This window comes from Apodemus sylvaticus, chromosome 20 (assembly GCF_947179515.1).
Source record: "Apodemus sylvaticus chromosome 20, mApoSyl1.1, whole genome shotgun sequence".
NCBI classification, from domain to species: domain Eukaryota; kingdom Metazoa; phylum Chordata; class Mammalia; order Rodentia; family Muridae; genus Apodemus; species Apodemus sylvaticus.
Window position 1 is genome coordinate 61,280,325 of NC_067491.1, and position 12,813 is coordinate 61,293,137.

Here is a 12,813-nt window from a genome sequence, read left to right on the forward strand (position 1 = left end):
GAAGAACTGCCAACCTGATTTCCAGAGTGGTGCCTAAACAAAATCTTTATAATGACAACACTGGTTGATATCAAAAATTGTAAGAGTTAACCTCACAAGATCCAGCCCAAGGTAAATAGATACAGGCATGCAAGGACTGCTAAAAAGATGAATCAGTATTCACTAAGGAGGAAGCCTCTACATATTATCTAACACCAAGTGTCAGGAATAAATCTCGTACATACTAGCACCCTTATCAACTGGTACACAAAGCCCATGAACTACATAGAGATAAATTACATGAATTCTTTGACTTGTTTCTTCTCAGTGGCTAATGAAGTATTTGGGAATTGATATCTGTTAGTTTCTATCTGGAAATTTGTTTTATGTTCATGTAGTCAAATTAGGATAACATCATTTTGGTGGACACAGGTATGAATACAATTCAATAACATATATAGTAACCAAAACCATGGCTAATACATTGAATGAAATGCTTTAGTTGCTGTGTGAGGAGGGATAATATGGCTGACTCTACAGTGTTTGTAAAACTTACATTTATTGAAAATTGCTTTTTCCATTTAAATTGTACTTTTATAGTGTGTGATTATTATGCAATAAATATATTTTTCTGCCTTCTCTTTTTCTTATTTTCTTCCGAAATTTCTAATATACAATCCTTGCTTTCTTTTACTTTTACAGGCTACTTTTCATGAATTTTTGTTACACTCGTATGCATATAGGTATATAAAATATATCGCAAATAGAAACAGTTTAGTCTAAATAATGTATTCACATTGTTTGCATGTGCATTTCATGGCTCAATCTTTTTTATTAGCCAAAAAATTGGTGTGGCATTTCTAGTGGGTGGATTATTTTTTAGTTGAGTTTGGAGACAAAAAAGTTTCAAAAAGTAAACATTTCATTTTGGTGGGTGGATGTACCCTTGTCTTTCCCTGTCTACTTTGGTATTTATTTCTTCTTGTTGGTTTTTTAAATTTTTATTGGTTATTTTATTTATTTAAATCTCATATGCTATCCACCTTCACAGTTTAAACTAAAAAAAAAAAACCTATCCCACCCTCCCTCCCCCTGCTTCTATGCGGATTCTCCCCTACTCACCCACTCATTCCTGCCTCTATGCCCTACCATTCTCCTATACTGGGGCATCAAACCTTAATAGGACCAAGTTCCTCCCTTCCCATTGTTGCCAGATAATCCCATCCTCTGCTACCAATACAGCTGGAGCCATGGTCCCTCCATGTGTATTCTTTGGTTGGTGGTTTAATTCCTCAGAGCTCTGGGGGGGGGTCTGGTTTGTTGATATTGTTGTACTTCCAATGGGGTTGCGAACCTCATCATCTTATTCATCCTTCCCCTAACTCCTCCACTGGGATCCCCATGTTCAGTCCACCCGTCCTGAAGAGCTCCATGACTGAGCCCTAGAACCTAAGCAAAAGCAACCTGTGGCCTGAAAGGACTTCCCAGCCTGGCCAATGGAGCATATGTGGAAGAAACAGGGTGAAACAAATAAATACAAACACCAAAAACCAAAACTGAGTAATCACTAAGCAAAAAACCCACTAGTTCCTGAGGGAAAAAAACCCCACCAAACTCTGAGCTCCAGAAAATCAGGACATGACATTCCAGCAATCTTCACCTATTTCTACAGGAAATATCTACCCTTAGAAATCTGTGCCTGCTAAGAATCCAGGACAAGATTTGATTGCTTGGTCTTGGAGCAGAGAGCCCCTCTCCTGGATGCTTCCTCACCCCCAAATCTCCGAAATGAAGTTTGTTGTACTTTTATACATCTGGTTGGAAACACACACTCAAATGTGTGCACATACACACACACACACACACACACACACACACACACACGAGAGAGAGAGAGAGAGAGAGAGAGAGAGAGAGAGAGAGAGAGAGAGAGAGAGAGAGAGAGAGAGAGAGAGAGATTCTCTTGTCCCCACCCCATCTAAAACATTCCTTTTGACATGAGACTAAAACCCTAGTGGGGGAACCCCAACATTCCCTCCAAACCCCTCATGCCATGAATCTAAATAGAGCTCTCCCTCCCTTAAGGTGTCTCTTGTCCAGTGCTTGCTCTCAGTGAAATGAACAGTAACAGACAGAGCACCTTGTAAGGAGTGAGAAAAATCACTGTGGGTTGTGCCAGCTCTGATTGGTCACTAATGCTCTGATGACACAGAGAGCCATTGTGAGGAATGACCAAGAGCTGATCATATACTGCACTGTCTGGGCTGTTTTGTGTCCTTCTGTGCAGAGAGCTGTTTGGTAGTGAACTGCAGGACTCGGTAGTTGGATCAGATTTGGACATCGGTGATTGTTTGGATTTCGACATTGAACATCAGCTACATGTCCACAGACTGAGTACTTTCCTGCTGTTTCCGTAAACTCAGAGGTTTGGGTTTCTGTTTATGTGATTTCATTCATTTGGGAGCTTTGTTTACAGCTTTGCCTTCTTGTTGTTTGCTTGTTCGTTTAATTATTTTCATTTTGCTTTCTGGATTAACATCCATGTGTTTTCCTTCCTTCCCCCTCCTTTCTCCTTCCTTTCTTCGTTTCTCTTTCCTTCTTCAGTTTGTTTTATTGTTCCTGGGAGACTGGATTTCTTTGTATGGCCTTGGCCAACCTGTAACTTTCTGTGTAGACCAGGGTAGCTTCAAACTCAAAGATTTGCCTGCCTCCGGAGTGCTGGGATGAAATGTGGGAAGAAACCTGAGCAGCGTCCCTCCCTGGCCAACATCCATATTTGTTTTCCTAACTTCTCTTTTGACTTTGTCACTGTCTGTTACTCTCTAGCTCATCCTGCCTCTTATCCTCCAGTCCCCTCAGAGTTCCCCCTCCCTTTAATTCAACCTCAAACCACCAGTATCCTGCATATAAGGAAAAAATTGTGGTATATATCTCTGTTGGACTAAGATGTTGAGTATATCAGAGTGACCTCAACATCCATTCCAGAAAAATACTGACAAATTTTCATTCTTATTCATAGGTGCTGTGTGACTTTTGCCCCCATCCCGTGTAGATACTGTATCTACTGGGGCAAGTTGCATCCCACACATTTCTGGGTAAAGCTATCTTGATGTTCAAGTGTGGCCTTTAGCTCAGTCCTTCATGATGGACATCTTGGGTAAGCTTGTCAATGTTCTGCTCCTTTGAAATCGGGATCCCTGTTCTCCTGGCTAAAATTTTATCTTCCATCACCCTTGCTCTCTTTCTGCTCTGAGCCTTCTTCCTTCTTTCCATCCTCTGTGTTTGTCTTTGCTTTGTTCTGGTTTCCCTGTGTCCTTAGGCAGAGCCAGACTCGTCTATGGAAGTGTCTGTGTCTCTTAATCTCAGAATCTCTAGTAGTAACCTATCTTAGAAGGAATTCTGATCTGTTTTCCCTGCCATCTTTGCTTGCTGTAGCTCCTGGTGACCAAGAGAATGGAAGTGCGATGTCGGGGGACCTCGAGGCCAGTTGTCATGAAGGGAACCCCCTGGCACAGCATTACTATATCCTGGGCACCCTAGATAAAGGGTCTTTTGCAGAAGTCAAAGTGGCTCTCCACCTTATGACCCAGACCATGGTAGCCATCAAGATATTGAAAAGGGGCACAAATATAGACTTCCTGGTCATCTCTGAGATAGATCTTGTGAAATCCCTGAACCATAGTCACATAATACAGTTGTTCCAGATATTTGAGACAAGGCACAAAACGTACCTGGTGATGGAATATGCAGCCCGGGGATCCCTGCTGAAACACATCAACAAGTGTGGGCATCTGGACGAGGAAGAGGCACGTAGGATATTTACAGAACTCTCTTTGGCCGTCAACTATATCCACAGTCAGAATATTGTCCACCGAGACATCAAGGCCGAGAACATCCTATTGGATTGGGAGGGGCATGTGAAACTGACTGACTTTGGCTTAGGCAAAAGACTGGCCTCTGGGGAAAAGTTCAAAGGATTTTGTGGCACACCACAATATTGTGCTCCTGAAGTGTTTGATCACAAACAATATGATGGCCTCCCAACTGACATCTGGAGTCTCGGTGTAGTATTATACTATTTAGTTATTGGCCACCTTCCCTTCCGAGAGACAGTGCACTCCAAGATAAAGCATCTGATCCTAGCCCGGAGCTGTTGGATCCCGTATCACCTGTCTCCAGAGCTTCGAGAGCTATTAAAGAGATTAATGACTATAGACCCCATAATGAGGCCATCCATTAAAGAAATATTGGTACACCCGTGGCTGTGCCATGATCAAGACCCATTGAGATCTTCAGAGGAAATCCCTAGAGAACCAGAATCCAACCTCGCTTTTGACATGTTTCTTATGGGGTACAACATTAAAGAGCTCAGGGAGGCTTTGAGGGAACGGAAGTACAATCATGATATGGCGACTTATTTGATTATAAAAAAGAAGTATACCAGGCAGCCCCAATTTTATCACGATGGAGGGCAGGGCAGTACTCTGGACCCTACAAAAGCCCCCAACCCTCCCTGGCCTGTAAGGAAGGGAACCAGTGCCCGTACTCTTTCCACCTTCACTTTGCCCACTCTCTCTGAGCTGCCCGGATGTGGAAGGAAAGGCTGTAGGAGGAGGCATAGTGTACCTCCCAGCCTTTCTTCCCTTGAGAGTAGCTTTCTGGAGAACACCTCCCCACTCCAGGGGCTTATGCCTCATGTTGGAAAGAGTACATGCAGAGAGAAGGAGAGAAGCATCAACTCCACAAAATCATCATCAAGAAAAAGAAAGGCAACAACAACAACGCTAACCTCATCATCAGGAGCCCCATGGTCACTTTTCATATCCACACAATCCTCAACCTTTGAAAACACGCAAGATATGGCCCAAGAGAGCTCCAGTGCTACAGACACAAGTAGCAGCATGTCCTCCTGGGAGTCCAGAAGCAGCAGCCCTTCCCCCAGTGAGGAGAACCAGGAAGAGAATATAGGCATCGAATCCTTACAAGAAACTAGCTCATCCTCAAGGGAAACAGTCCATCAGGAGCAGCTCCGAAGGAGGTCCCAGGGTATGCCCAGAGTCCCACTGAGAAATCGGGCCTGGAGGAGCCTGAAGAAGAGGATTTCCAAAGCCTTAAGGAACTTGTGTTGCTGCCTCCCAGTGAAAAATAACAAGGTCATGGCAGCCAATGAAGAGTGCTTCAGAGACACAGGCTGAAACAAGTAGGTGGGGTGTGATTGGAAAGGATGCACTCTCTAGTTCCTCCTTCCCTTAACATATTGCAGCATGCTCACTAAGGGTGTTGGTGACATTGGGTCTATCATGCCAGAGAGAAAAGTCTCATCCTGTTCTTCCTCCTCCTAAGACTAAACCCTTCCTCAAAACTTGAGCAACATGTAGACAGCAGAGGATAGTGGCCTAATGCTAGGCAAGAATGCTGGAAATTTGTGAAGGGATCAATGGAGCACTTGGGCGGAATCAGCCTGAGGTCCCATGCCATCACAGGGCCAGCACAGCAAAGCATAAGTCCTGCAGATTTCTAAGATTTCTTCTGTCTGTTTCAAGGGCTATCAGAGGCCCTGTGGTCCCTGGAGGATGATACCAGAGAGTGGAGATGAGTCTGCTGAGGATGCAGACAGGAGCAGGGAGGACAGAGCCAGACAGGAATTTCAGGTGGCTGTATGGCAGAGGGAAGATCTGTCTATAGTGCAGGCTTAAATTAGAGGCAAAATGTTATTTTCCCCTGAAGTCTGAAGGAAGATTCTGAGAAGTTCTGAATGATTTTCCTCCCGTCCCCTATAGGGAGTTCCACACTGGGCAGCAGTCCCAGGATAGCTGTGGCCCAGTGAGTTAATCTTCACAGCACTCAGAAGCCCCTGGAAGAAACATCCATGGAGTGCTAGTGGTTACCAAGGATACTGAGAAGAAACACCAGACTTCAGAGAACCTTCATGCACAGTGAGAATGTCAGCTCAGCAGCCTGTCTCCAGGTGTACTTGTGAGCTGAGGAGAGAGTGGTCCTGGAGGCAGAGGAAGGAACCCAGAAGACCTGACCTGTTCCATGTATCCAACAGATATGTCTGATATTGTAAGAGGAGGTAACAAAACTGCGAAGCCATGAGTGTCCATTGGAGTCTAGAAGTTAATACAGAGTGGGCAGAGATGGTTCAGACCCACAGCTATGATGCAGAACAGAGCATCCTGATTACTGCATAGTCACACTGAGAGAGATCCTGAAGCCCTCACAAAACTACCAGCTCTAGTCTCTAATTGTGTATGTTGCACTCAAATTTGAGCCATTTGATGAGTATTCTTTACATCTGGTTGGACACACAACACACCCACACCACACACACACACACACACACACACACACGCAGACACACAAAGAGGCGCAGTCAGTACTAATGCTATTTCCTTGAAGTGGAGAGAGCCCACGTTACAAACAAGGGAATTTCATAGTTTGAGTGACTCTGCCTTCTGTAACCTTTCTGATCTTCTGTCCTGGGTTGCCTGCAGTTCTGGTGATCAGTCAGACTTCAGGTCCAGTGTGGTCTCTTTTCTAAGACTTTTTGGCCTGGACAACCTCTTGGAATTGGATTTGGGGAACCACCATAACCTCTTGATCCCTAGAACTGGCATGACCTCTGGGAATGTAAAGATCTTCTAGCAACATTGTAGTGTCTAATATGGTTGCCCAGAAGATGGGGTGTAGTTTATGGCTTTTGGGTACACTTTAAGGGGAGCTAGTATGCAGGGGACCATGTCTGACCTTGGGTCCCAAGTGCCCACATGGCCTCTGGGAAAGCTTCCAGAGTCATGGACCAGAATATAAAACCCAGAGCATTGGGGGCCTTTTGGTGATGTTAGGCATACTTTAAAGGGAAATTGTGGGCATTAGGTGTGGTCTTACATAGGGTCCCTGGCACTTAAATGGCCTCTGGGAAGGCAGCCAGAACTCAACAAGTCTTCTGAAGAAAAATATTTAATTGGGGCTTGCTTATAGTTCAGTGTTATAGTCCATTATCATCATATTGTGAAGCATGGTGGAATACAGGTAGACATAATGTTGAAGAGATAGCTAAGAGTTCTACAACTGAATTGGCAAGCTCCTGAGGAAGAGATTTTGGACCTGGCTTGAGCATTTGGAAAGTCAAGGTCCATTCCCAGTGACACAATTCCTCCAACAGGGCCACACTTACTTCAACAAGGCCACACCTCCTAAAAGTGTCACTCCCTGTGCCACTTTAGGGCCATTTTCACTCAAACTACTACATTCTACTCCATTGCATCAATAGTCCATCATCATCATGCAAAAATCATTTAGTCTTACTTAGAATGTCCCCATTGTCTATAACAGGAACAGCTTCATTTGAAAGCACTGAGTCTCATGCAATCTAACTGTAATCCCCTGTAAAATCACAATGAAGAAGAAAGTCACATACTTTCAAGAAATAATGGCAGGGGATATGTGCATTACCATTCCCAAAGGGTATAAAGAGGATGTAATGAGGAAATACTGGGCCAAGGGAGACTAAAAACCAGCTGAGCAGACTCCAAACTCTGCATCTTCATGTATGATGTCAAAACACTCTTCAGATCTCCAAATCCTTTCATACTTGTTGAGGCAACACACTATTTTTCTTGGGGTGATTCGGCCCTGTGTTAGCAGCTTTCTTCAGCTGATATCCCAGGGCTCTGGCATCTCTAACATCTTGGCGTCTCCAAGGCAATCCAGGCTTCACCTTCACAGATTCATGCAATGGCCTCTCTTGACCTCTATGCAGGGACACCCCTAACATGTCTGACCTCTGAGAATTCCCTTCAACATGGAGGGAGATTTCACAACCTCTTTCTTGTAACCTTGACTCTGACATGACCACAAGGCCAAGGCTGCCAAGTTTTGTTACTTGTTGGGCTGGAAAATAACCCCCTTATCAAAATATTCTTAGTTTTCAAATACATTTTTCACCAGATTTCTGTATTCAATGGATTTCTTCAGTGACTAAGGTTGAACGACTTAGAAATTGCTCTGAAAAAACATGGTGGCCTTGAACTCTGAAGTCTACTTGTCTCTGCCTCCCTAGTGCTAGTATTAAGGTATGAATCAGGCCTTTTCATGAGTTGGAAGCTTGGCTGGGTTTTGTCTTACCTTGATGTCAACCATTCCTTGTATTTCAACTAGCATCAGGCACTTCTTTACATTTTTTTAAATGTCCTTGTGTACAGGATTTAGTTGCTTTAAATGTCCTGGTGCTCTCTTTTTCACACTGTACATTTTGTATTTTTCCTAGTGCAGATTGTTCCTTTTCATTATAAAACTGCATAAGTCAGACCAAAAAGAACCACATGACACAGTCAATGCTAGGCTGATTTAAGTGACCTCTGTCAAAACTTTTAATGCATATTATGTTCAATATAGCCTCAGATTGATCTTAACATAATTGTAGAAAGCAGCAATGCTCTTAGCCAAAATACCACAAGAATATTTTTCTAGGCACTATACTAATAATATTCTCCCCTGAATCTTCTCTAACTGAGCCCTCACAGTTTAAATAACCCCAAGCATCACTGTTTTCCATGATCCTACTACTATAACCCAATAAACCCTGCTTGAATTGTCCATCTGCACTTTAGTTCGAAGTCTGAAAGTCTTCTGTATTCCTCCAGATGAAAGCATGCTCCATCCGATCTTGGCAACACCACAGGCCATGGCACCAGTTTCCATCTTAGTGTTTGATTGCTGTGAAGAGGAACCATAACCATCGCAACTCTTAAAATGGAGAATACTGAATTGGGGCTGGGTTGTATTTCAGAGGTGAAATACAACCATTATTATTATGACAGGAGACATGGTGGCATACAGGCAGACATGGTACTGCAGAGTTAACTGAGAAATCTACATCTGGATTGGAAGGGAGAAGGAAGAGAGAGGGACCCTGAGCCTGGGTTGAGCATTTGAAACCTCGAAGCCCACCCTCAGTCACATACATCCTCCAACATGTCCTATGTGCTCCAGCAAAGTCACACCACTTAATCGTGCCAATCTCTGTGAGTGTATGGGGGGCGTTTTCATTCAAACCACCACAATCCTACTTTAGAAAAGTAATTTTTGTCTTCTTCCTCCTCTTCTTCCTCATCCTCCTCTTCCTTCTCTTCCTCTTTCTATCTTTCTGCCACCAACCAAAGATTATGAATGCATTTTTGTATAGTCGGCCTTTTCCACAGTTTTCTTTAGCCTTACATAGACTGCCTACACGACTGCCTGGTGACCTCCACTGTGACAGGAATGGCTTCCTTTGTCCTCTTCATTCCCTTGTGTTGGCAGCTCCTAACGGTTACTGCTAGCCTGTCATGGTTTTCTCTCAATACTTGAAAAAATGTTGAAGGGGTTCATTCAAGAGTTTTACAATATTATTTTATTCATTTAACTAAAACCTCAAGAAAAAAGAAACTCTGATATTGCTAGTACCACCATTAAAGCATTAGCCTAAGTAAGCCTTGTTTCCATGTCCTTCATTTATATAAAAATGAATCCTTGACCTATTGTCATCATTTATTATCAAACTCTGTCAAGTAAATGTCTCTACATGTGAAAAGATACCCAACCCTTCACATGTTATTTTTACAAACACTCATCATTACTGTATTACTAAAAGTACATACTATTTACATTTTTTACATTTAGTTGTGTCCGTGTGTGTGTGTGTGTGTGTGCATGTGTACGTGTGTGCATGCTTATATGAAGTTTATGTGCAATGAGTGTTGCCAGGAGTCCTGAAGAGCACATCTCAAGTCCTGATCTCTCAAACTGATGTCACAGGTGGTTGTGAGTCAACGTGTTGCTGAGACCCAAACCAGGACTTTCTTAATACCAGGAAGCACTGCACCATCTGTCTATCACTATTGTCTTACTGAGGGTGGTAGAGCTTCAACTTTATATATATATTGCTTGCACATGTTATTTACACAAATTGGAGAGTGTTACATATGAGAAATCCATGTGTGTATCCATTGAAATTTAACTATAACAACCCGTCTACTTCTTTCTTCCGACCCTGTCTACATACATAGAAGGGCCCTGTCACTTTTTTAAAATACATCAGTATCAATTTTCCAATGTATATGATTTAACACAAGAGTTTATATTTTAACTCTTATGGTTCATAAGTTTGTGGTGGTGTACCTTTTTTAGGACAGCAAAATAAAAACTTTTCAATACAGCAAACAATGAAAACCTTAAGAATACATGCAACTCAACTGACCTTTGTATAAAGCCATGCATTTGTCAGTGCTCCCCCAATCACAAGGATTCTTGACTGTATAAAAGATTCTTTTTCCTATAAAGACATTCAACTATGAATGAAAAGATTAATATGAAAAGACAAAGTTAGTACCACCCATAATATCATGACAATTTATACCAACTTTGCTGTCCTTTGAAGCAAAAGAAAATAGTTACTTTTGTTATGCCATGCAGAGAGAAACAGCAAGTTCTTTTTCCTTTTGCCAATTCCATAAGAATTAGCTCCTCTTGGCACAAAACTCTAAATGGAAATCATGACTTGAGTCCTTATAAGTGGGCACAGACCTTGAAAAGGAGATGCTTTGGTATCCAGGTGGTCACAAAAGAGACTGAAAGAAAAACAAGCTCTCCCAGGAACTGCTATGGAGGTGTAAGGCATGACTCAAAGCACTGTGCCTGTGGTAAACTCATTGGAGGGAGGTTACATTTAAGTATTCTAATGAAGAACTAGGCATGACAAGTTCCCTTGTTCTTGTCCATATAATGCTCTCTGTACAGCCCTGAATGCCAGCCCAGGATTCTGGCTCCGCAGCTGTTGGAGATATGCTGTGACAACAGACTTTATCTCCAAGGGCTTGTGTGTCAACATTAGCATAGGATTCCAAACCAGTCAGTTTATGGGATAATCCATAACAAGCATGCCCTGATGTTTCAAACGTTTCTGAGAATAAAGATTCCAACAAGGTAACGCCAGAAGAAAGTACCGAACTTGCATCATTCATGTGTTTAGCTGCTTAACTGTACCTCAGCACTCACTAAGCAGCACTGTGGGAGGCTTAGACTTTGTTTTCTCTACTTGATTGCCAGTATTTCACCTTCTGTCACACAGAAACAAATTCCCTCTTCCCTAGAACCCAACCAGCTCTGCAACTGATACACTCAGACTTCTGCAGGACCTTGAAACACAGAGCTCTTCCTGACGGGGCAGAGGCCAGGTCTCCATTCACACCTTGTTCACTGCAGTACCTTAAAACCCACACCGTTCTAATAGGACATGAAATTCATTCCAACTCACTTTGTGTCTTCAGAAATTCATCTTCATAATCCCCATCTTCCGCTTAGAAAATGAAGGCTCCCTTTGCCCTTCTGCCACCTCCAGCTAGAGTGCGTTCCTGTCAGCAGTGATGGCAGAAGTCTTTGTGACTGCCTCCTGTACAGTGGCTATGGGCAGAAATGTGTACCATGAGCTCTTCTGTCCTGCAACCAGGGTGCAAGGTCTCTGGTGAAGTATTTATTTAGCAGGGCATAGCATGAGGACAGGACACAAAGGCCACTGGGTGGACCAGTTAACTGGGTGTAGCACAAAGGAGCAAAGGCCTCTGGGTAAAAGAATTGGTAGGTGTTTCTGTTTCTTGGTCGTGGAGATCTCTGGGAGGATCTCAGCAGTTGGTCTCTGTGGGCTTTTTGCCAAAGGTAAGAAGGGATTAAGTAAAAGGATTAAAAATATTTAACTGCAAACTTAATACAAGTACTCATTGCCTGGGTCTTTCAGTTTTGTATGTACCAGAACTTCAGGCGTTTGTCACATTGATTTAAAAAAAAAAAAACCTATCTTCAGTAATTTCCCACATGTACACATTACAGTTAGATAAGGTTCATTTGTTTCTCCTGCCTCCAACTGCAAAAGGGTGTTTTCTTGTTAACCAGGTGAACTGAATGCTGTCCCCTGTGCCTTATTGCATCTTCAATTAGCCACAACTTTGCCCTCCTGCTTTTTACTAGAAATACTTTGGATGTCTTTGAAGTAGGCTACCTATGTTTTATAGATGTTATTTCCTGAAAGGTGTTGCCATATCTTTTTTTTAATGTCTGAATATTTATTTATTTATTTTTACTGAATATAGTCTTCATTTACTTTTCTTTTTTGCTTTTTTTCATTTTAATATTTTTATTTTCTATATTCTTTGTTTACATTCCAAATGATTTCCCCTTTCGCAGATCCCCCTCCACATATGTCCCATAAACCTTTTCTCTCCACCCATTCTCCAATCACCTTCCTCCTTTTTCTCTGTCCTTATATTCCCCTCCAATGCTGGATCAATCCTTTCCAAGATCAGGAACCTCTCCATACTTCTACATGGGAGTCATTTGTTATGCGATTTGTGCCTCCCGAATTCAGAGCTTCTGGGCTAATTAATATCCACTTATCAGAGATTGCATTCCATGTGTATTCTTTTGTGATTTGGATACCTCACTTAGGATATTTTCCAGATCAAATTATTTGCCTAAAATTTTTGTGAATTCCTTGTTTCTAATTTCTGAGTAGTATTCCATTGTGTAAATATACCACATTTTCTGTACCCATTCCTCCTTTGAGGGACATCTCGGTTCTTTCCAGCTTCTGGATATTATAAATAAGGCTCATAAGAGGGGCTTCCCGGCGGCCAGCGGGGAGAGGTCGGTGTGCTCTGGTGAATCCAGCGGGCCCCAGCGGGAGCCTTCGGGTGCCTGCTTTGGGATCTGCATGGCCAGGACCACAGCACTCGGTCTCCAGGAAGTGCAGGAGACCCGGTGTGCAACCAGAGGCAGTCTGGGAGCTCGCAGCACAGC

At 42.8% G+C, this 12,813-nt stretch overlaps 1 pseudogene; it reads left to right on the forward strand.

Annotated features, from left to right (window-relative positions):
* Window positions 1–3,443: 3,443 nt before the first annotated feature.
* LOC127670655 (sperm motility kinase X-like) lies at window positions 3,444–4,252 on the forward strand (annotated as a pseudogene).
* Window positions 4,253–12,813: the final 8,561 nt, after the last annotated feature.